Source organism: Musca autumnalis, unplaced genomic scaffold (assembly GCF_047663935.1).
Source record: "Musca autumnalis isolate F117 unplaced genomic scaffold, ASM4766393v1 scaffold_2, whole genome shotgun sequence".
In the NCBI taxonomy this organism is placed as follows: domain Eukaryota; kingdom Metazoa; phylum Arthropoda; class Insecta; order Diptera; family Muscidae; genus Musca; species Musca autumnalis.
This window is the reverse complement of record NW_027411755.1, coordinates 34,300,063-34,325,559: the sequence shown is the minus strand read 5'-3', so window position 1 is coordinate 34,325,559 and position 25,497 is coordinate 34,300,063. Positions and strand designations below refer to the sequence as shown.

Here is a 25,497-nt window from a genome sequence, read left to right as displayed (position 1 = left end):
CTCTAAGACGACGGCGTATTAAGCAATATTTGCAATATTTAATTGAAATTAAACTCATGTGTAAATTATCACAAAACATGCCATAATAAATCTAACAATAGCAACAACAAATGGCCAACAATCAACGACAACAATAACAGCATAGGCAAGACAAAATGCTACCATGCTACCTACCCCTACTCCAGCCCAGGCAGGCAGCAGCAACAATTAAAACAAGACATTAAAAGACACAAAGCCATACAGACAGACAAAGAAGCCAAAAACAATAAACTTACAAAAATTGTTAATAAAACATAAACAATGCACATTTATTTATATGTCCTCCAAGAGCTGTGCAGGGCTGTGTAAAAAAACCGCCAAGCTTTTTTTCCAAGCTGTAATGAATTTTTTCCATCGGTATTCGTTTAATGGCATAAAGGTCGTTTCGATCATTGATACTCATATTTCATTTGAAAAATTCATATAACTGCTTGGTGTTGTTGTTATTGTTGCCAATATTTTTCCCAGCATGTTCTTTTGAGGTATTTTGTTTCTTATTCTTTTGTTGTGTACCCTTAATCTCACATGTGTGTGTGTGGCTTTGTAGCTATTATGGCTAAGAACACCAAAAAATTTGTATCAATTGTTCCATTGACTTTGTTGTTGATGTTGTAGTGATTTTCGTTCTTATATTGTTGGTAATTAACATTTTTGTTGTTGCTGTTTATATTGCTGCAATATCCTCAAATAATTAAACGCTGTTTTGTCTTTGAATTGATAGCAAGCGGTCCACAAGACAACAACAAATTACAGAGAAATTAAGTTCGGTTTTTTTCTTCGTTTGATGTGGACAAATTGCGATTTATAAGTTATGCCATGATGGTAGCCTAGAATGTCTGTAAATTAAAAATGTTAATAATAAATGACATTTAATGTCAAAATAAAGTGAGTCGTTGTTTTTTAGGGTTTTCAATTTAAAGTGGTAATTCGTCATAAACCAAGGTATTTAGGCATTTGGATTAAAGGAAGTCATTTCATAATCCAAATAAAAATTATTGTGATCATTGTCTATTAACCTTCAGGTTGATTGCAAATGAAGTCATGTTGCCAGGAAGTTCATGAGCGTAAAAAAGAATAGCTTTTTGTTAATAATTTTCATATAAACAAAGCGTAAAATAAGTTTATTTATCGAATACAGTGATTTAGTTCAATTATATGTTTAAAATATGCTTTTCCGAATATTAATTATTTTTCAATTTATGACATTTATAAAAATGTCCTCAGACATTCTAATATACATACATATTTTTATATCCTTGGTCATTTGGTAAACGCTAGTAAACACATTTTCATACGATCAAATATCTGCCTTACAATACCCTCTCCACCATAATATGGAAGATATAATTAAATTTGTCATTCAGTTTGTAACACATCGAAATATTTATCGGAGACCCTATAAAGTACATACATATATTCTTGATTAGGTTAATATTCTAAGTCGATATAACCATGTCTATCAGTCTATTGAAAACACATACAACTCGCAAGTTTTTTAAGACAGAGCTTTGTAATTTGGTATAGAAGTTTCTATTCCTCCTAGGATGTTTGGTATTGCAAATGGGCTTTATCGGTCCACGCTTTGATATAGCCCCCCATATAACGGACCATCCGATTTTCGGTAATTTTAAGGTTTAAGCTTTATTATCAAACCGAAATTGAAGACTGTGGCCTCAATTTTCTACAGAAATGGCTTCATTTGGGGGTATAAAACTTCCCATATGAAATTTGTCGGTATAGGTCCACGCCCCCATAGAACGGTACTTCCCGATTTTCGGTATTTTGAAGGTTGTGGCCTCAATATTACTCCGAAATGCCTAAAATTTGCTATTTAGTCTTCGTTCGGGGTATAAAACATTCCCCCAGAATATTATCGGTATAGGTCCGCGCCTTCATATAGCCCCCACAGAACGGTACCTCCCGATTTTCTGTATTTTGAGGGTTGTGGTTGTGTCCACCGAAATTACTGAATTTTGTTATTATTAGTATAGGTCCACGTCTTCAGTACCCCCCATAGAAGCATACCTCTTGTTTTTTGTATTGTTTAGATTTTAGCAACATTATCTTACCGAAATATCGGAAATTGGTAATTAGAGTTTTCCTTGAGTCTAAAAACTTTCCGCAGGAATTTGTCGGTATAAATCGACGAAATTTGCTGAAATTTGGTAATTAGTCTTCTTCATAAACGATAGGAAACTAATAGTTCCATTTTAATTCAATATAACTCCTGGCGGTGGGTATAACAAGTTCGGCCCGGCCGAACTTAACGCCGTTCTTACTTGTTGCAAAAATGATTTTGGAGCATGGTTGAATGTTCCTTTCAGACAATTTGATTTTTTTTTTTTTTGCCCTGCCCGTCCATCTATCTGTCTGCTTCGCTGGTGCGAACGACAATTCTCTAAAGGAGTAACCGATTTAGTTCAAACTCATATTGCACATCGTAATATTTATTCCAGATATATCAGGTCCCACAACCACAAAATTTTTCATTAAAGTGGGGATTAAGGACAGATCACTTTTAAAGTTTTTACAGAAGGTTGTCTTCCTTTTACAACGCTACATTTTTTCTGGGATAAGTTCATTCTTCCAGAGATAATGGCGCACAGTGGTTCAGATTTTCCTGGACAAAACCCCAATTTCTATTTCTATATGTGATTCGATAGTAAACATATAGGAACTAAGGAAACAAAAAAAAAATAGGTCAACAAATTGGACGTCGTGGCGTGGTCCTAAAAACGACAATTTTTACCCAATTTTGGAAAATGCGTAAGTTTTGCAAATTTCTGAAGAAAGAAATAGGTGCTTCTCGGAAACTATAAAAATATTGTGTTCATTGTTTTTTGTTAGGTAGGTAGGATTGTTGTCTTCAAGAACTGTTTTAATAAATTACCGTTGCGTTAACACGAAGTATGCCATTTCATTTTTTCTCAGGTACTAAATTTAGTGAAATTCCAATTTTAGTTGACTAGAACTTTTAGGGAACAGCATATAACAAAGTTTCATTTTCGCAGAATGATGCCTGAGAATGTCCTCTTTTAGCCCACATATACTTTTGTACACGCCCCTTTCCGTCCGTTTAACACTTTTTTTAATTTATTGAAATTACATGGTTGAAAATGTATGATTTTCATACCATGCCCCATATTAATTACATAGTTTTTACAGTAATTTACACTTTTTTTGAAATATGCGAGTTTTTATATGAGTTTTATGGGGGCGTACAGACCATTATATTTGTGAAATTTTTATTTAATTCAATTAATCGAGCTATATGACTTAAGGAGATTACATTGACAAATTTATATCTAGAGAAGTCCTATCTACACATCAACCGCTATGCGACGATCGTTTCGTTAACTGGTTAGATTAACATCATCAGGCATATTAGATGTTGTTGTTGCTAGACAATTTTCGTCATTTGGAGCCCCTATTTATACATCCAAGATTGCAAATCTGCATTCGTGAATTTCAAATTGAAGATTTTTATTTCCAAAAACGAGTCATATGTCCCCCTTCTTTTCAAGAAATAAATTTTTCAACAATACATCATATTAGAGTCGATAGTTTTGTTTCCATCGTAGACTGTAAGTATGTCTTTCATATCGAACGATTTTAAGTGGATTGTGGTTCAGAACGCTAAGACGTCAGCAACATTGTCTTCTAGTTGGCGACGACCCAGGCTCGAATTCCAACAGGGCTCAGCTGAATTTTTATTTTTAAGTTTTGTTATTATTTGTGAGATTTTTTAATTAATCGAGCTATATGACCTAAGGAGATTATATTTTTTTTAAACAAATTTTAATTTTTTTGAAAAAATTTGCTTTTCAAAATAGTCAGGCTTAATCCCATAGTCGTTGTTTAGGGGTAAGGCAGGGAAGTCTATAGATTCGGATCTCGCCACAGATCCTCATCAGTTCCATTGTTTCTTGTTTATCAACAAGAAACTTTTTATTTTTATTTTTTTTGCAGGTGAAGTTGCTCGAGTTTAGGTAGTGCCAAAAAAAAGAAAGTTAGTTCAGAGTGAACTAGATGAATTATACCCATCAAAAATCGTGGACATAGATCCAGGTTTACCTATAGCCTCCATATAACGGTAGCATCCGATATTGTATATTTTTATCTACATTTTACGCCTGCATTGGTTGTAATTTGGTTATGGGGTTCTCAGTGGTCAAACAAATCTGTTTAATAAAAAATTAAAAGTAAGTGTATTTTTATTCATGATGGGAATTCGCAAATAAAATGCTAATGACAATAAACGGCAAGAGTTTTATTTGATAGATCACATAATGATGAAGAATATACTTATTGAGGCTAAGAGAAAAATTATTTCCTAGTTTTTAGTGCATATATTAATAAAACACACTGTAGTTTGATTTTTAAATTAATGTCTTTATTTAATAGGCTAAAACATATAAAAACTCAAAAATACTCATATTTAAATGCAAAATATGAAAAAACTCAAAATTTTAAATTTGGCCTTGAATACCTCTGCAACTACTATAACGAATTTGATCGTTCATAATTCACCAGAAAGCTGATTGTGTTACCTATCGAACAAAGAATAAATTATGAGTTTTGAACTGGAAAAATTCCGGTTAACCATACTTGTTACTTTTTAGTTGTACTCTTATCTCTTTAATTTCGGGAGGTTTACAGGGTATATTCAACGTATTTTCTAATTACTAATTTTATCGGAGTGTTCTCTCCATCTTTGATTTGATTATCAATATTCGTAGTAGTATACCATTACGATCTTCTACTGCTTGACCTCTGGTACCTATAGAAAAGTGTGGGTTTATTGAAAACTTTTCGCGTAATGACGTGGAAAGTTGTACAAGCGTCGATACTTCACGAAGAATTCATACATTCCATACATACATTGCACTATCATTACCATAATATCCTGTTGTTGTTGTTGCCTTATGTTAGTTTTTATTTAAGCGTTGTTTAATTGCAGCTAAGTAGGTGACTGTTCTGCTGTTACCTGTCCTTGGTGGTGGTTCTGCGATCTATCGTTTCCTAGAAACAACGCATCTTTCGATTTGAACAGTCGTTTGGGCCCTTCCTTATTTAATATTGCCATTCAACTCAGGGTAGCGCAATGTTATACAATTTTCTATATTTTGCGTTATCCCCTTGTGTTGAGTTTCGTTTGTAGAATGTCAGGGCCTTTGGATGAATTTCACCTATGTACCCCCTTTTTATATATATTCGAAAAATTGTGAAAGAATATTTCCCTCTCTGCCGGGATTCAAACACGCGACAACTCGGATTGTAGCCTAGCACACTATAAATGTCACTACGGGTACCTTTCACACACAACGTCAAATGTTTCGGCGAAACTGCATTTTAAGGACATGTCTGGGATTGTTTAAAAAAATGTTTGCAATAGGTTGTCCTCGCGGATCTGTGCATTCTTTCGGGGGCAAATCCATACTTGCAGATATAATGTCCAAAAGAATGATGAGCACAATAACTAACGAATTCTGTATTCGATTTGGCCGAAACTTTGCACATGATACAATTTCTTCCAAATCAGCATAAAGTTCCAAGAATGTCTAAGTTGGACAACGCCTTTTAATATTTTATTCACAAAAGCTCAAAATATTTGCTTAAGTGAAGTTTGTGGTATCCCAGCTTTCATACTTCCTGAGATAATGTTACAAAAGTTCTAAAAAATCCTGCGGTGACCAACATAAATGACAGTGGTGTGTATCGTAATATTTCCCTTAAAACTAAATAAATTCAAAAAGCAGACCATTGGACAACCCTAAAAAGTTCAAAATTTTATTCGAAAAATGTTATTAGAAATTATCAGTCAGCTGTGCTGACCGAGATATACCCTCAGCATCTGACCAAAAAATACATTGATTTTGTATCAGGATTTTGCTTCAAAATACGTGAAATTTGTAGGTACCGTAATGTGGGGCTATATCAAATCATTGGCATATACCAAGTTTTTTAATGAGCTAACTTCTGATTCATAAATATTAAATTACGTTCGAAATAATAAATTACATTAAACTAATTGTGTAGGAAATTTTTGAAATAGTTTGTGAGTTATCTTTCTTACTTACTTACATAGCTGGCCCATTACAGAACATTTGTTCCATAGACCGAACTAAGAAAAGATCTCCAATTCTCTCTGTTTTTCGCTTCGCTTTCTGGAATACCGCGCCTTTTCATTTCTTCATCCACTTGTATGCTCCATCGAAGGCCTGCCGATTCTGCGTGCACCGCCATGTGGCATGTATTCATACGCCTTTTTAGCGGGTTCATCATCGCTCATTCTTATGATATGGCCTAGCCAATGCAATCGTTGCATCTCGATACGTTTAACTATATTCATGTCTTCGTATAGGTGATATAGCTCGTGGTTCATACGACGTCGATATTCACCATCAACGCAAATCGGCCCGTAGATCTTTCGAAGAATTTTTCTCTCAAACACACCAATCATTGCATTATCTGCTTGAGCAAGTACCCATGCTTCGGTGCCATACATTAGCACGGGTAGTATCAGCGTTTTGTATAGTAGCATCTGTTGGCCAATACAATTCTTTTTCTTATTTCACAACTGATGCTGTTTGCTGTGTTTATGGCAGTGCCGACGTAGACGAAGCCTTTAACTACCTCAAAATTATAGGTACCAACATCCACAGTTGGTCCGAGCTCTATGGTACTGAAACCTCTTTTGGTACTGAACTGTTCGGAGAGGTTCTTTCCAATTTTAACTGAGGACCTATTATCAGTTAAAGTCATCTTTCAAAACCGGATGAGCTTTGCGGGGATACCAAATTCAGACATTGCATGGAATTCCTTTGATCGGAGGAGACTGTCGAATGCTGCTTTATAATCGAGAAAAAGGTGATATGTGTCGATCTACATCTCTTGGGTCTTCTCCAGGATTTGCCGAAGGGTAAATATCTGGTCAATGGTGGACTTGCAAGGTCTAAAACCACATTGGTATGGTCCAATTATTTCGTTGACAATTGGCTTTAGTCGTTCGCACAATATCCCTGACACTATCTTATAGGCAATAGGGAGAAGACTTATGCCCCTATAGTTGAAGCATACAGTCTTATCTCCTTTCTTGTGGACGGGACACAGAATACTCAGGTTCCAATCGTCGGGTACGCGTTCTTCCTGCCAGATGGTGCTAACTAGCTGATGCATACACCTTATCAGCGGGTCGCCTCCGGTTTTAAACAGCTCGGCTGGTAAGCCATCGGCTCCTGCTGCTTTATTATTCTTCAGCCGGTTGATTGCTGTTTTTACCTCATCTTGGCCGGGCGGTATACATTCTATACCATCTTCTGGGATGTGGTATCATCGTCTTCGCTACTATTGGATACCAGCAGATTGGAGAAATGTTCCTTTCATATCCTGAGCACGCTATTTGTATCTGTTACCAGATTACCTTGCTGGTCTCTACAGGAGGATGTGCCTGTACCAAAGCCATCTGTTGGATGTTTCACTCTCTGGTAGAATTTTCGGACTTCATTCTGGCTCCTGTACACCTCGATTTTTCACACTCCCGCTTTTCCATTTCTCTCTCTCTCTCTCTCTTTGGAAAAGACGTTTCTCTTCTCTCATTTTCTCCCGATATCTCTCTCGTGCGCTACGCGTTGCTACGGATTGTAAAGTAGCTCTATATGCCGCATTTTTCTCTTCGGTAGCAGCACTACACTCCTGGTCATACCATGAATTCCTTTGTGGAGGTCTCTGGTATCCAAGTATGGATTTTGCGGCTGTTTGCATGGAGTGGGCAATATTTTGCCATTGTATTGTTATGTTATCGGGACAAGGAGTGATCTCATTAAGCAATTGGGGTAATTGAGTGGAATATGCTGTGGCTATCTGTTGTGTTTGCAGCCTATCGATGTCCAACTTCCGCGTTGTGTCTGTTCGTTCTTTATTGCTATCTGGTACGTACCTTTGCTGCAACAAGGTAGTGGTCCGAATCAATGTTTGCGCCTCGGAACGATCGTACATCCAACACGCTCGATGGATATTTTCCATCTATCACAACATGATCAATTTGATTATTTGTTCTTTGATCTGGAGACAGCCAGGTGCCCTTATGAATAAGGAGATGATTAAATCTGGTACTGTTAACTACCATGTTTTTTGAAGCTGGAAAGTCTATCAGCCTCATACCATTGTCAGATCGTCGGTGTCATGCTTAAGTGTTCCATACGCCATTTGCCTGATTCGAGAAAAACTTAAGTTAAAGTTTAAACCCATACAGGATAAAAATGGTGCAATAATCCAATACTTTAAGAGCTCAGTTCTACCTAACTAAAGTCATAGAACATATCAGTAGTTTATTTTAGTCAAATATCTGTGATAGTCTAGAAGTTATGGCCAATTTTTATAATTGCAAAAAGTTGCTGAATTGTTCCATGGAATCTTTTTTTCATGTTTTTGGCAGTTTGTGGCACATGGAACACGTTTTGTCACATTTCAACTAAAACACTTTTTATCAATCGTGTTCCACCTCCCTTATATTAAGTGCTACTGTGGATTTAAAAAATCAGGAATTTAAATGAAACATTTATTTTTCTCATATATAAATACAAAAAGGACCATTATTATAGGTTTCCTTAACATTTATTTAAGGGATTGCCTCCGCTTTTCACTATTTTTTGTGGTAAAAATTTCGATCGGACAAAACGGATTGATATTTTGCATTTCTAAGGTAACATAAAACATTTAAACGCGTTTTTCTTATAATACCATTTTTGTAGTCGGTGTCATGGTACAAATACACAGGTAGCCGCATCGGCAATAGTTGGCAACATAAGATGTCAAAATTTGACATCAATTCAATACAATTGACACATTATGTTACCATCAGCTGGCATGATAATGCTACCTGTATTATTGTACCATGGTCGGTGTCCATACTAGCTTCAAGTCGAATGGACGTTTTTGCGTATATTTTTGTGGACTTACATCAAAATATTGTCTTTATACTAGGGATTTTTTGTTTAAACGATTGATACATTTTCGTTTTCATATAACAATACAATATTCAACAAGTAAGAAAAGCGTTAAGTTCGGCCGGGTCGAACTTTTTATACCCTCCACCACAAATTTCAGCCATTTCGGTGGATTAATGTGACCTCAACCTTCAAAAAACCGAAATCCGGAAGGTACCGTTCTATGGGGGCTATATGATGGCGTGGACCTATACCTTAAAATTTCTGGGGGAAAGTTTTATAAGCCTAAAGAAGACTAAATACCAAATTTCAGCCATCTCGCTGTGATAATGAGTCTAAAACCTTTAAAATATCGAAAATCGGGAGATATCGTATTATGGGGGTTATATCAACACGTGGACCTATATAAAAATTTTATGGTAGAAATGTTTCTTAGGCTCTGGAAACACAAATACAAAATTACAAGCGATTCTTTGGTCAAATGGGTCGGATACATTCAAAATATATTAAAATGACGCGTACTTTATAAGGGGCCTTATTTGGGGGCTATACCAAAACGTGGACCTATATAACCCAACTTTGGTAGGAATGTTTTCTGGCCTCTGAAGACACAAAGTACCAAATTACAACCAATTCCGCGGTCAAATGGGTCTAATACGTTCAAAATATATTAAAATGACGCGTACTTTATATGGTGCCTTATATGGGGGCTATACCAAAACGTGGACCTATATAACCCAACTTTGGTAGGAATGTTTTTTGGCCTCTGGAGACACAAAATACCAAATTACAACCTATTCGGTGGTCAAATGGGTCAAATACATTCAAAATATACTAAAATGACGCGTACTTTATATGGGGCTTTATATGGGGGCTATACCAAAACGTGGACCTATATAACCCAACTTTGGTAGGAATATTTTTTGGCTTCTGGAGACACAAAGTACCAAATTACAACCAATTCGGTGGTAAAATGGGACAAATATCTTAAAAATTCCTTAAAACGGCGACGCGTCACGCGTCATTTTGTATGGGGGCTATACGAAAGCGTGGACCTACATAGCCCGCTTTCAATACCAAAAGTCCTACGTACATATAATATATTTTCCCAAAGTTTCATCAACCTACGCCAATCCGTTCGGACGCTAGAGTGATTTCCACAGACGGACAGACGGACAGACGGACAGACGGACAGACGGACGGACATGGCTATATCGATGTAGAATTGCACGCTGATCAAGAATATATATACTTTGTGGGGTCTACAATGATTATTTCGAGTAGTTACAAACGTAGTGACAAACTTAATATACCCCCATCCTATGGTGGAGGGTATAAAAATATTTGAATTTAGAAACTATTATTCTTCAGTTTTTAAACCAAGTCCCTTAAAACAATTTGTTCCATACGCCACATTATTCGTAACTTGGCAAAAATGGGCAATTTTTTGTTCCAAACACCATCATTTTGGGTGCGGAACAATTCGTTTTTGTCTCTTTTTGTTCCATACGCCAAACGACATGGATATGGAACTAAAAAGTTCAAAGTTGTTTTGTTCCATACGCCAGGCTTTATGGATATGGAACAAAACGACAAGATTTGTTGGGTCACAAAGCGGATATGGAACATACTGACATCTAAATATCCCAGAAACTATAAGAGGTAGAGAAAAACCGACCAAAAAATCTGAAAGAGCATGGTTCAAAACCTTGTAGGCTACCTTTATCTAAAAAGGTCAAAAATGTCGTATGGAACACTTAAGCACACCGACGAGATGTTTCACTGTGGAGACTGAAATTCCCGACTGTTGGGCCAAAGATATTTTCCTTTCCAATTTTGGCATTAAAATCGCCTAGAATAATTGGAATAATGTTTCTTCTAAGCGCTCATAAAATATATCTTTGGTCTGTTCGTCCTTTTCTTCAGTGGGAGCATGAGCGCAAATAAAGCTGATGTTGAAGAATTTAGCTTTTATTCGAATTGCAGCAAGTCTTTCATTCACTGGGGTGAAGCTGAATATCAGATGTTTTAGTCTCCGACTAACTACAAATCCGCAACCAAACTCATGCTTTACGTCATGGCAGCTATAGTACAGTGCGTCACCTTTAGGTGAGAGTTATCTTTCATTCTAGACATTTTAGTACGCGCCGGTAGTGCTTTTGGGGCTTTTGGGCCAGTATGGACTTACTCCGGAAAAAGTTACAGTCGTAAAGGGGGCCGCTAGGACAACCTACATTAAAATTTTCAACACGATCCGAGACGAGTTCATAAACTTCACTTCTTCCGAATTTTGTGTGGGAGGTACCCAAAGGAGTGGTTCGATGTAGTCCTTATTCCAACCTGATACATGACTGGGTGAAATAATACAATGTGCAAAGTTTTAACCAATCAGAAACTTCCTGCGAGAGCTATTTTACAGATTTTTCATTTTATTTTATGCGGTCAAGGACAACCTTTTGAAACAAAATTCAAACCGATCTGAGAGTAGCTCCTAATCTTCATTTCTACCGAATTTTTTGTGGGAGGTACCCGAAGGAGTGGGCCGATATTGTCCATATTCGAACCAGATCTATATCTTGAAGGATTTATACGATGTGCAAAGTTTGGACCAAATTGATTGCTCTCTTCGTATCAAAGTGTATATGAGGAAAAGTCAAAATTTTTTAGTTTCCATGAAGCCAAGGTTTGCACTATTATAATACGCGAACTATTGTAGTTTGCCAGTAACTATGACTATTGCTGGATTAATTTAGATGTTTTTGTACAAAGCTCAAAAATTTAGCAAAAAAAATTAATTTACGTGGTAGTTACGACCGCGTAAAGGAAAAACCATAGGTAAAAACACGTTGAATCTAAACAGGTTTTTTACATTGCTATTCGATTTCTGATTAAACCATTCAAATGACGGACATCTGTCCAAAGTAAAAGTTGGAGAATACAAAATGAAGATTACACTTCTTATGTATCACTTTCCAAAATTCCCACTGCATCCACCTTTTATGGATGCTGACATTTTGAAGCCGGATTTCAGGTGTTTTTTGTATTTTTTATGTAACTGGGACGCGCATTCGGATATTTCGAAAAACTAATTATAGGATTAAAGAACTCGCGATTTCGCATAATCTGATATGTATATTAAGTATGTAGCCCACAAAGCAGCAGAGTAATCTACTGCCAAAGGCCAAAATTGAGTGTGATATTTTTTCTAAAAAACCTATTTTTTGAGTACAGTATTTACAATATCGTTTTGAGTGTGCTGGTACCCCGCGATATTTTAGTTTTTCGACGATCCGGATCATATGAATCACAGATCGTAAAAATCCATCTACTAGAACGGCGGAAATGGCTACTGCAAAAATTAAAAAATTTGCGAAAAATGTTTTTCAAAATATCGCTGACTAATTCGCGTTTTATGTGGATCGTTTCCATTTCAATGAAGAAAGTGAATCATCACTCGCGTTTGTGCGAAAACAGCGGTTTGAAAAATTTAGTGTCATGGGAGCTGTATCCGATTTATCCAAAAAATACTGTGTGATGCTACATCCACGGTTCTTGATGGATTTTATTGAAATATGTTTAGATCGATGTATTTTTTCACGGTTGATAGTGAAATCGGATGCGCATAAAAAGTGTATGCACTTTGTGCAAAATATAAGCGTTATACAGTTTGTTGCACACTAAACTGCAGACGATGCTACATCTTAGCGGCCAAAGTAAATCCTGGCAAATGTGTACAAATTAAAAGAGAAGAATTCGCTGTATTGGTAAACCGCATGCGCATCAAGTGATTTTGAGGATTTCGCGATTTACACGCATTTCAAAATGAACATTACCCGATACAATTTTATTTCAAGATTATAGCCCATTTAAAGGAACCCAACATTTATTTGAAAGATATCCATATCTTCTGCTAGATGTTAGCGTGTTTTCGAGAAGTGATTAGAATAAAAAATGTGATTTATTGCGTGAAATTTAACTAAAATAGAAGAAAAACTCCGACCTGTTTTTCTTACATTTTGTTCAACTAACTCACAAAATAAATTTTAATAAATATTTTCTCTTACAAAAATTTTATAAATTTCCTCAATATATTTTTTGTTTTTTGCTATAATATGCAAACCGCTAAAACGGATTTGTATAGTTTTGGTTTCATTTGAATCTTCGCGATGTATAGATTACGTACATATTTTTTATATATTTTTCAGATGCATAAACAGCTTGAATTTTATTAGAACAAGTTGTAAACTACCAATTGTTTTGAATGCTTTCCTAATTTCCGCGAAAATTTACAACTTTTTCACTAAAGTTATGGGACCTCAGTAACCATATAGTATGTAGGGAGCCCCTAATTAAGAGAGTTTCTCAATATAATGATTAGAGTCTTTTAAAGATTTTTTTCTTTTTATCAGAATTGAAACCGCCATAACTTTTGCGCGCAACAACCAAAATTAGTATCTCGAACAGATTTAAGAATGGGATTTTTTTCCCAATCTATGTACCAAAAATCATTCATGTAGCTTAAAAAAAAATTTTTAATTTTTTTTTATGGAAAACTAAAAAATTTTGTCTTTTCTTCATATACCCTCGTTAGAATAAATGCTAAGGGTATAAAAACGATTTAGTTCACTTGCTAAACCATGACATGATCTATGTATGTATGATTGGAAAGTAAGATATTCTGTCACGTATCTAACCATGGGCGTAGCCAAGAATTCTTTTTGGTCGTTCTAGGGAGCGGCAAATGCTTGTTTTTTCGTAATATTTATAATTTTTTACATACAACTGAAATGTTTTGTAGGATCTACATGGGGGCAGCGGCCCCTCCCTAGCTATTCCTGGCTACGCCCATGTATCGAACAACTAGTCTGCACATTTTATACCTTTAGCATTTAGGCTCGTACACTTTGAATCTATCAAAAAACTGCCAATGTTCAAACAAAATCCATTTCACACAATTAGAGTCGATTTAAAAGAGACTTGTTGGAGTAAACGATAACTCTCAAGCGCACCAACCTTTCACCTTGTACAATTTTATGCAAATTTAAATCTAGTTTGATAACGGGCCAGATCGGTCCACTCCCTTTGGTACATCCCCCCCCAACTTTAATTTTTTCACCAAAAAGGCGCGCTTGATCAGTGATTGTGTTATGTCTTCAATGGGATTAGCTGTAATCAGCTATTCCGTGAGCTACGCGTTTAAAACAGCAGGAATACGGATGTACTTAATACTCATGTATGGATTTTAGGGTCGTTTGCTTACAGTGGGTGATAAACTTTGCAAAACTTTTATTTTAAATTTTATAAATCTTAAGAACTTTGTATTGGGAACATATTAATTCCTTTAATTTCAATTCAAAATATAAAACATTCCACAATATCTACAATTCGATAACAAAAACAACTTCCATGCCATTCCACGGCTTGCAATTTTTCACACACTTTATTAATAACTTAATTGATTACAAATAAGCAGCGAACGAGGTTAATATAATTTACTAGTTCATCGCCTACATATGGGCACACACATGCTCTGATCAAAGTGTCTAAAACAGATGTGTGATCTACAATATCGATGCAGTTTTTTGTTTGATTTTCAGAATCTCAATAAAATAATAAAATATCTTATTTATGGTCTGATCCAACGGATTATAGTTTGGATTAGTCACCACAAGCCGGTTGGAGAAAAAAAATCAAAATTATAATAATTGTAAAAATAGACTTCTTTGGCGCTTTGCAAAGAAATGAAAAACAACAACCGAATTAGAAAGACATGCTGTCGATAATTGCATTAATAAATTAACACCGGACTGGTATTTCAACTCTAAGTTTCTATGTATGCGTTTCGTTTTTGTTGTCTTGTTTCGTGTTAGAATTTATAGACAAAACATAACCCATTCACGATTGATAGTCGTCCGAGATCTGAGAAAAGGAAGTTGTGCAAATAGTCAAATCCATTGGTCTCCCTCCTCCATTGACGTCGAGTGATCTAGAAATCTAGTTTCGTTTTTCATCATCGAATGCACTGCGAATTTGGTTTTTTGTTATTAAATAAAGCGTTTAAATACAGCATTTTGTTGTTTCTAAACTGGTTTTCCATTTATTGCTAATACGTTTAGATTTTCTTGCTGCTGCCGCTGGCCACCAGAGGAGAATTGTGAAAACTAAATATCACTCTCGTATATTCTTAAAACGACACTTAGTTAAGCTTAAACCTGAATTGATTATTGAACTTTTTTGTTTTTGTGTTTTTTTTTTATTTAGAAACAATGTAAATGTTACGAAAGCAACATAGAATACCAACAAGCAAACCAGAACCCGTTAGCATTGGCTAAGGACAAATGTACATGATCTTTGAATTGTGAATGGATATTCTGGGAATATGTAGAAAAAATCAGAATGAAAAAAAAACGAAATGAAAGACTTAAGACAACAAACGTGTTATGGTGCTCTATCTATTGGATTGACACGAAACGGAAATATTTTAAATAGTTTAAAAAATGAAATGGACGGTCCAGCTAGAAAGTTTTTATTGAAGTAGAAGTTGAAATGTAACAAATAAAATTAATTAATCACTTAAAAAGAACAGGCTTAAGTGGCATATTTTATAATAAGATATATGGCAAAGTTTGTATAATGATATTCGTATAGGAAGTAAGGGTTAAATACTTTCCCAACTGCGAAAGAAACTACTTGGGCTCATATTCTACCAGATTGAATATGAGCCCAAGTAGTTTCTCAGCCAGTTTGTTGTGAACTTTAGCCTCATTTCCTCTACACCTTTGATGGGTTGACGTGGTCCACTTATAAAACTGTAAAGTCCAGGTTAATCTGTACAGTATAGTCTCGTTAATCCGGACAACTCGGTAATCCGGACAACGCGGTAATCCGGACACTATAATTTTTTTACATTGTAGACTCTGTGTAACGTAGGGGATGAAAGATACCAAGGATCGGTCCTGACCGGCTTTAACATGGCAAAGTCCAAGATTTATCTTGGCCCCTCTTTCATCTCAAGTGGACACTGACCTCCCCGTGGTGTCACCTGAGGTACCTGCCTTTAACACTCGTTAAAGGTAGTGAGCTAAAATGTGCCACGCGTTCACCCATAATAACGTTTAAAGGATGGGTTTGGGCGCAGGGTTAGTAACCCTCCCCTAGAAAAGGCAGCCTACTATGAAAAAACAAAAGAAAAACAAATTTCTCAAAAGTTGACGATCCCCGCAAACGTTTTAAGGACCATGATCTGCGAATCTGCACCTGGAATGTTAGCACACTTTATAGAGAAGGTGCAGTATACGCATTGGCAGGTGTCCTTGAAAAGTACAAGGCCGACATTACTGCCATACAGGAATGGGAAAGGCGTCACAACAACACCTAAAGGTGACGCACTGTATTATAGCTGCCATGACATAAAGCATGAGTTTGGGTGCGGATTCGTAGTTGGTCGAAGGTTAAAACACCTGGTCTCCAGCTTCACACCAGTGAATGAAAGACTTGCTAGAATTCGAATAAAACCAAAATTCTTCAACAGCAGCTTTATTTGCGCTCATGCTCCCACTGAAGAAAAGGACGAACAGACCAAAGATATATTTTATGAGCGCTTAGAAGAAATATATGCCCGTTGTCCTGCCCATGACATTAAAATTATTCTAGGCGATTTTAATGCCAAAATTGGAAAGGAAAATATCTTTGGCCCAACAGTCGGAAAATTCAGTCTCCACAGTGAAACACCTGACAATGGTATGAGGCTGATAGACTTCGAAGCGGCAAAAAACATGGTAGTTAGCAGCACCAGATTTCAACATCTCGACATCCATAAGGGCACATGGCTGTCTCCAGATCAGAAAACAAGAAATCAAATTGATCACGTTGTGATAGATAGAAGACATTCATCGAGCGTGTTGGATGTGCGTTTGTTCCGAGGACCAAACATAGTCTCGGACCACTACCTTGTTGCAGCAAAGATACGCACCCGGTTAAACGTAGCAAACAAAGTACGAACAGACCCAACACGAAAGTTAGACATCGGTAAGCTGCAGTCACTAGCCCAATTGCTTAATCAAAGCACTCATCATCCCGATAACATATCAGCGCAATTGCAAAGTATTGCCCACTCCATGCAAACAGCCGCAAACATATCCATACTTGGATACCAGAGACCTCCACCAAAGAATCCATGGTATGATCAGGAGTGTCGTGCTGCTACCGAAGAGAAAAATGCGGCATATAGGGCTACTTTACAATCCGTAGCAACGAGTAGCGCACGAGAGAGATATCGGGAGAAAAGGAGAGGAGAGAAACGTCTTTTCCGCAGGAAAAAGACGGGGAAGAAAGCGGGAGTGTAAAAAATTCGAGATGTACAGGAACCAGAATGAAGTCCGAAAATTCTACCAAAGAGTCAAGCATCAAACTGATGGCTTTGGTACAGTCACATCCTCCTGTAGAGACCAGCAATGTAATCTGGAAACTGATACAGATAGTGTACTCAGGATATGGAAAGAACATTTTTCAAAACTGTTGGTATCCAATAGCAGCGAAGACGACGAAGATACCACAGACCTAATCCCAGAAGATGGTATTGAATGTATACCGCCCAGCCAAGATGAGGTAAAGATAACAATAAATCTGTTGAAGAATAATAAGGCAACAGGAGCCGATGGCTTACCAGCCGAGCTGTTCAAAACCGGAGGCGACACGCTGATAAGGTGTACTCAGCAGCTAGTTAGCTCCATCTGGCAGGAAGAACAAGTACCCGACGATTGGAACCTGAGTATCCTGTGCCCAGTCCACAAGAAAGGAGATAAGCCCGTATGCTCTAACTATAGGGGCATAAGTCTACTCCCTATTGCCTACAAGATCGTGTCAGGGATATTGTGCGAACGACCAAAGCCTATGGTCAACCAGATAATTAGACCATACCAATGGGCTTTAGACCTGGCATGTCCACCATTGAGCAGATATTTACCCTGCGGCAAATCCTGGGGAAGACCCAAGGGATGCAGATCGACACTGACCACATTTTTGTCGATTATAAAACAGCCTTAGACAACCCGCTGCGTTCAAAGGTATTCCAAGCCATGTCTGAATTTGGTATCCCGGCAAAGCTTATCCGGCTTTGTAAAATGACTTTAACTGACACGAGATCCTCAGTTAAAATACGAAAGAACCTCTCCGAAGAGTTTTGTACCAAAAGGGGTTCAGACAAGGAGACAGCCTTTCGTGTGATTTCTTCAACATCCTGCTGGAAAAGGTTATACGAGATGCAAACGTCAAAAGAAGGGGCACAATATACACAAATAGCCACATGTTACTTACTTATGCTGATAATATAGACATCATGAGACGATCAGTAAAAGAATTAACTGATAACTTTATGAAAGTCGAAGGAGAATCTACTAAAGTGGGTCTGGCGGTAAACGGTAAAAAGACCAAGTTGATGGTGTCGACGCGCAATGCGTCCATTGAGCTTGCACCAACTATAAATAAAAGACTTCGTCTACCTCGGCACCTCCGTAAACACAACAAACGACATCAGTTGTGAAATAAAAAGAAGAATTGTATTGGCCAACAGGTGCTACTTTGGTTTAAGTAAGCAGTTTAAAAACAAAGCCACATCTCGTCAAACAAAAATAACGCTCTACAAAACACTGATACTACCCGTCCTGATGTATGGGTCCGAAGCAAGCAGACATGGCAGTGTTTGGTGTGTTTGAGAGAAAAATTCTTCGAAAGATCTACGGACCCATCTGCGTTGACAGTGAATATCGACATCGCAGGCCATATCATAAGGAAGGGTGAAGATGAACCCGATAAAAAGGCGTATAAATACGAACCGCTTGGCGGTGCACGCAGAATTGGCAGGCCAGAGAATAGATGACGCAAACAAGTGGATGAAGAGATGAAAAGGCGCGGTATTCCAGAGTGCGAAGCAAAAAATAGAGAGAATTGGAGATCTTTTCTTAGTTCGGCCTATGGAACAAATGTTCTGTAATGGGCCAGCTAAGTAAGTAAGTAGACTCTGTAATCCGGACATCACATTTTTTTCTTACCTCTATAATCCAGACATCAATATTTTTTCCTATCTTGAACATTAGATTTTTTTCATTGGCGTTTTTGCTTTTAGCAATAGCAGTTGGTATATTAATGAGAAAAATTAAGTTTTTCAAAGTTTTCGTCCCAAATCTCGACGTTTTTGACAGCCATAGTGAGTGTATAACAGGAAAATTTGGTAGCCATGGATGCTGCTTCCGGTCTTTAAATGGTTGCAACCCGTGATGTTTGCCTGATATGAATTGTTTTACCTTATATGTGAGGTTATTATGAAGTATAAGTCCGTTGTAAGTGACTTGTCACTGGCGATTTTTTAGTTTTTTGATTTTTCAAATCTATGAACATTGCAGTTTTAGAATCCGCAGAAACTTCCCAGTGTAAGCTCCTGCCATTTAAATTTGGTTAAGCCACACCGTGTTGTATATGCAAGGCGGATGTTCATACCACTACACCACGGTGGCTTCCAATGCCAGTTTGCTGCCTTCCCAAATAAGAATAAAACAATCTGCTGATTCCTTATCCTCGCAATTTCCATTGTATAGAGCTGCCTGGCCTAGTCGTACGTTTTTCTGGGTAACCAAGTCCGAGAAGAAAACGTCCCTAAGATGAACTTTCAACAGCAACTAATGATAATCGCTGTTGCTTCCATTGGATTCAGCCTTGTTGATGATTGCTAGCCGGAGATCATTTGGGACAATTCGTCTCGAAGTATTGCCAAATTGCTACGGGTTAGACCAGCATGGTTTCTGCGAAGAGTTAAGCTTTGCGTTATCCTTACTCGCCTTCGAAAACGAACAAGGCTTCGAAAAGGGGTAGCATTGACTGAATAGATTTTGCTACTGGCTGTGACAACAACTAAAAAGCTGTTCCTCGGACAACCTCATCCTCTTCAAAACCTTGTTGGGACTTTGAATTGGTTGATTGAGGACCAGCGAACTTTTAAGTAGTTGACGCTGCCATCGTTACTCAGTTAGCTGGCGTTTGCACCTAAGTTGGACGGTTTCCTCTTGTTGGTTAGCTGTCTCACTTCCATCACTCTTTAGCGGGGTTTTGGGTTGGGGGCAGATAAGGAGTCAAGATTAACCGTTTCGGGGGATTTCGATACGTTTTTTTGGATTCTTCTTTGCTTTTTTTGAAGGATGTGACTTAACCGCCTTGTATGAATATGTATCCTTATTCTAACAAGAGGTTCTTTGGGTCATCACCCTCTTAGTGTCATCGATGGAGGTTATAAGGAGGGTTTTGTCTAAGGCTGAAGTGAGTTCAGCCGCAGCCAGGATCAACTCAAGGACCCACGAAACCTTAAGTGAAAACACCAGTGATGACAATTCAATTCTTTATTATCACCTCTTGGTGCTTAATTTATGATTAACATGTGGATATTTATGTGATATATGTAATTATATATGTTGGTTATTCGTCTCAGCTGGGTGGAATCTTACTGTGGGCTCGAAGTGAATCGTCTTCGTGCGGTACGGGAAAGAGTGATGTTGGTAAAGTTGTGTCGGCTTAATCGAACACAGTGATAGTTGTTGTTGTGTTGATGCTCGGCTGTACTACTCGTACCAAACGACTCGGCTTGTTGTATTCTGGTTTTTGTAGTCGTGTTGAATCGACTCGGGTTGATGATACTCGGCTTGGTGTAGTCGTGTTGGAGCGAATCGGGTTGATGACACACGGCTTGTTTTCTTGTCTCTTGTAATCGTGTTGAAGCGACTCGGTTTGATGTCTTCGGGTTGATGATACTCGGCTTAGTTTAGTCATGTTGGAGTGACTCGGCTTGTCGTATTCGGGTTGATGTGGCCGTGTTGAGGCGACTCGGCTTGTTATATTCGGGTTGATGCGATCGTGTTGAAGCAACTCGGTTTGTGGTATTCGGATTGATGACACTCGGCTTGGTGCAGTCGTGTTGGTGACACTCGGCTTAGGTTAGGTTTAAGGATGCGCAGCCCTCTATTAGAGTAGGTGACTGCTTCACTCGGAGACCGTTGGTCCATTGTGTTCATCCTGTGTAGGCTATTTAAAGATGATGGAGGTGTGTTGTTGAAAGGATTAAAGATGAAAAAAATGATAGAGTGTTGATGCGGCTTGATGAGATGAGGATGATAGGATAGAGATGATGAAATGATGGTGAGTGTGGGAGATGTAGAGATTGACGCCAAGGAATTATCTGGAAGAGTGAAAAGAGCCTGATTATTAAGGGTTGTTAAGGACCTTTGCCAAGCCTCGCTAGATGTCTGGCAAAGTTGAGTAGGACGATGGGATCTATGTTTGACAGGAAGGTCAGAGTGTCTATCTCATATCTGCCTAGTGTACGGTATCTTTTTGTTTGCAACATGGGACACCTACAAAGCAGATGTTCGACAGTCTCTATCTCCTCCGCATCTTCACATAGTCTGCAGTAGTCAATGCCACTGTCGTCCCATTTTGAAGTTAGGGATCTCACTCTGCAGTGACCTGTTATAAGTCCCACCGCGATTTTCATCCCTAACCTATCAAGTGAGAGGAGGGGAGGCCGTTGTTCGACGAGAAACCACAGGCCAGATTGCCTTGGATACCCTACAACCAGGTTCCAATAGCCATCTTTGATGTGCTTTCTCATTGAAGATCTCCTGAAGTTTGCCGATGTTGTGGCACATCGGTGGCCGGAAGGTTTCATCAACTGATAAGTCGTTAGACCTAGAGCCTCCTCGAGCCAGTTCATCTGCTAACTCGTTTTCCATGATGTTGCTGTGACCCGGAACCCAACATAGCTTTACGATATCGTGTATATTCTGCAGAGCTCTCCTACAATCAAGAATAGCTCTTGAATTTATGGTCCATGACTTGAGAGCCTTGAGGGCCGCTTGACTATCGACATATATAGTCACTGGTCCTGTAAGACTGCCTTCAAGCCATTTCACCAATTCACCTGCTTTCTTGATAGCAAGAATCTCCGCCTGAAAAACACTACAATTATCGTCAAGCTTATATGAGTTTTTAATTAGTGGATTCTCGCACTAGACGCCACTACCTTCTTCCATCTTGGACCCGTCTGTGTAAATTGCCAGACCGTGCTGAGGAGATATGCACTCAGCCCATGCGTCTCTGCTTGGGAAGATAACAGTTAAGGAGTCAAACTTGAATGAGGTAGGCATAAAATCGCTTACTCAACGATTGTCACATAACTCAAGTCGACTATCAATTAGTTTTAGGACATTCGAGTGTCCAAAGTGTGAACCACGCCAACACCCTGACTCCCGGAGTCTAAAAGCAGTTCTCGCCGCCTGAAACTGGATTAGGATATCCAGAGGTTGGAGATCCAGGATGACGTTTAAGGCAGCTTGAGGAGTGCTTATAATCGATCCGGCAATCAGCAGTGACGCGGTTCTTTATACACTTGATACTTTGGGGAGAAACGCTTTGTTCCCAAGTGCCGAGGTATTCCGTAGAAAGTTCCAGGGTCAGCCCGTCCAGGACTGGAGGCTCGAAATTGGGAATTTTGCGTTTCTTCGTGAATAGTACAAGCTCTGTTTTTTTCGGGTTTACTCCCAGTCCGTTGTTCTGGGCCCAGTTTGCAAGCTGCACTAAGGCTCTTTGCATGAGCTCAGACAGGGTTGGCAGGAATTTGCCACTTATCAGCACAACCACATCATTAGCATAAGCAACCACCTTAATCTTCAGCCGGTCGAAGCACACAAGTATTTCATTTATTACCAGAAGCCATAACAAGGGTGAGAGAACTCCCCCCTGTGGAGTGCCTCTGTTAACAGATTTCCTCACGGAACTCTCTCCTATGCATGAGTTGATGATTCTACTTTTCAGCATCTCATCAATCCATTCCACAAGGATGGAGGACATACCTGTGTTGCTGAGAGCATTGTGGATTGATTCAAACTTCACGTCGATTCAAAAGCCCCCTCTATATCGAGGAAGGCCGCCAGCGTGAAGCCTGATTTGCCTTTAGTGTAGGCATGTTGTGATTTGCTGATGTTATTGAGGTTTAATTGTGTTCTAATTTCAAGATCCGGTAACCTTTCTAACGTTTTTAAAAGAAAGGAAGAAAGACTAATTGGTCTGCAGTCCTTTGGTAGAGTGTGACTTGGCTTTCCCGCTTTGGGGATATAGGTCACCTTTACCTCCTTCCACATACCAGGTATGTACGATAACAATAAACAAGCCATGAACATTTCTACCAGAATTGATAGCACCGTCTCAGCCACTTTCTGTAGCATTGCCGGTATTATACCATCCGGTCCCGGTGATTTATAAGGCTGGAAACTGTTGATCGTCCACCGAATTATTGTGTGATTAGTTATTCTGTCAATCAGCTGTTCATCTTCGACAGTTCGGACTCGACTGTGACTTGCTGTTGGCAAGGCTCCGTCGAAGTCAACACAACCGGAAAAGTGAACCCCTGACAGCAGATCTAAAGTCTCTAGACCGGAGTTAGTCCAGGAACCATCGCTTCGTTTGATATTACCTATGGATTTTGAGTACTTAGATAGTATCTTACGGAACCTGGCAGCTTCACTAACTCCTTCTATCGACTCACTGAAACTAACCCAAGAATTTCGCTTAGCTTTCTTTATTTCACTCTTGTACTTATTGAAATTGACCTTGTAGGCATCCCAATCCGTACTGAGTTTCGTCTTACTGGCTCTATTGTAGGATTGCCTTGCTGCTTTACGCAGCTTGGCTAATTGTTTGGTCCACCACACCGGTTGGGATTTCTTCCCCGGATAGGTGATTGGACAAGAGTCCTCATAGCTCTTCAGAAGGGTTTTGGTTAGGGAATCCACAGCTCTCTCGACCTCTTCGACAGTATGGAAAGTGTTACATCCACGTTTACATAATTTTGAGGACGTCAGAGCTTCGAATTTATCCCAATCCGTCCTCCTATGATTTCTATGAGGGTTCTGTGTTACCCCAAGTATAGAGCTTTGAAATAGTATCATCTTGTGATCCGAAAAGGAACACTTTTCTGATACTTTCCAATTCTCTACATCGGAGTCGTACATGTTGGTCAGGGTTATGTCAATGACTTCCCCCCTTAATCTGTTTTGAAACGTGGAAGTGTTACCGCTATTACAAATTCTAAAATTATTTTTTAAAATAAAATTGAAAATGTACTCACCTCTGGCGTTTGTGTCACTGCTTCCCCAGTGGAAGTGGTGGACATTGGCATCACATCCAAGGACGACCCAGCCTATGCTCTCTAGCTCATCCACTAGATCCTGAGTGACCTTGCCTGGTGGTTCGAGGTCTTGGTAAGGCAGGTAAATCGAAGACAAAACTAAAGGTTTGCTCCGCATCGCGTCCAGATCGTTATCTCCGGCGGGGGATACATATGTTCGCACACCATCCCCGAAAGGACAAGGGAGTCTTCTCTCATATCAATCAGTGTACGCCGATTCATATTGGCTCAATGATATGGGACTAACATTTTATCGCCGTGTCCAACATTACTTGAGGCTATTTGACACCGCCGGGAATTTTGTATGTTCTGGTTATGATTGCACCGCAGACCTTGTATATGCAAGGCGGATGTTCATACCACTACACCATGGTGGCTTTCAATGCCAGTTTGCTGCCTTCCCAAATAAAAAAAAAATCTGCTGATTCCTTATTCTCGCAATTTCCCTTGTATGGAGCTGCCTGGCCGAGTCGTACGTTGTTCTGCCTAACCAAGTCCGAGATGAGAATGTCCCTAAGATTAACTTTCAACAGCAACTAATGATAATAGCTGTTGCTCCCATTGGGATCAGCATTGTTGATGATTGCTAGCCGGAGATCATATGGGACAATTCGTCTCGAAGTATTGCGAAATTGCTTCGGGTTAGACCAACATGGTTTCTGCGAAGAGTTAAGCTTTGCGTTATCCTTACTCGCCTTCGAAAAAGAACAAGGCTTCGAAAAGAGGAAGCATTGAGTTAAGAGATTTTGCTACTGGCTGTGACAACAACTGAAAGCTGTTCCTCGGACAACCTCATCCTCTTCACAAACCTTGTTGGGACTTTGAATTGGTCGATTGAGGACCGGCGAACTTTGAAGTAGTTGACTCTGCCATCGTTGTTCAGTTAGCTGTCGTTTGCACTTATGTTGGACGGTTTCATCTTGTTGGTTAGCTGCTACTTGTTGAGGCGCCCAGGTATCAACAATGTTCCGTTCAAATACAGTTGGTACCTTGAAGAACACCGATAGGCACATGCTGGCTTAAATCCCCGGTGTTAAGGGATCCCTAAGCTAAAAAATCACTATCTTATGTAGATATAGACACTGTTGAATAGTCAATTCACTTCATTGGCTCGCGACAAGATCCCTCTATATTTTTCAATCGGGTAATAACAAAACTGAGTTCCGCAGCGATTTCAATGGATTTTTAATTGAAGAAAAGCTCAAAATGTCACCTTTAAAAAAAAAAAAATTTTTTTCTATCTTTACAAAAGTTACGAAATGTTGCAAGAAAAAAAATAATTCT

The 25,497-nt window shown here is 38.6% G+C and overlaps 1 protein-coding gene and 1 pseudogene across 2 annotated transcripts in view; one reads left to right on the top strand and one right to left on the bottom strand.

Moving 5' to 3' along the window:
* LOC141394829 (uncharacterized) overlaps positions 1–25,226 on the bottom strand; it is an 82,989-nt pseudogene extending 57,763 nt beyond the window's left edge.
* Positions 1–25,497, top strand: part of Ance-3 (angiotensin-converting enzyme Ance-3) — a 511,373-nt gene that overhangs the window by 464,974 nt on the left and 20,902 nt on the right. The window lies entirely within an intron of this gene.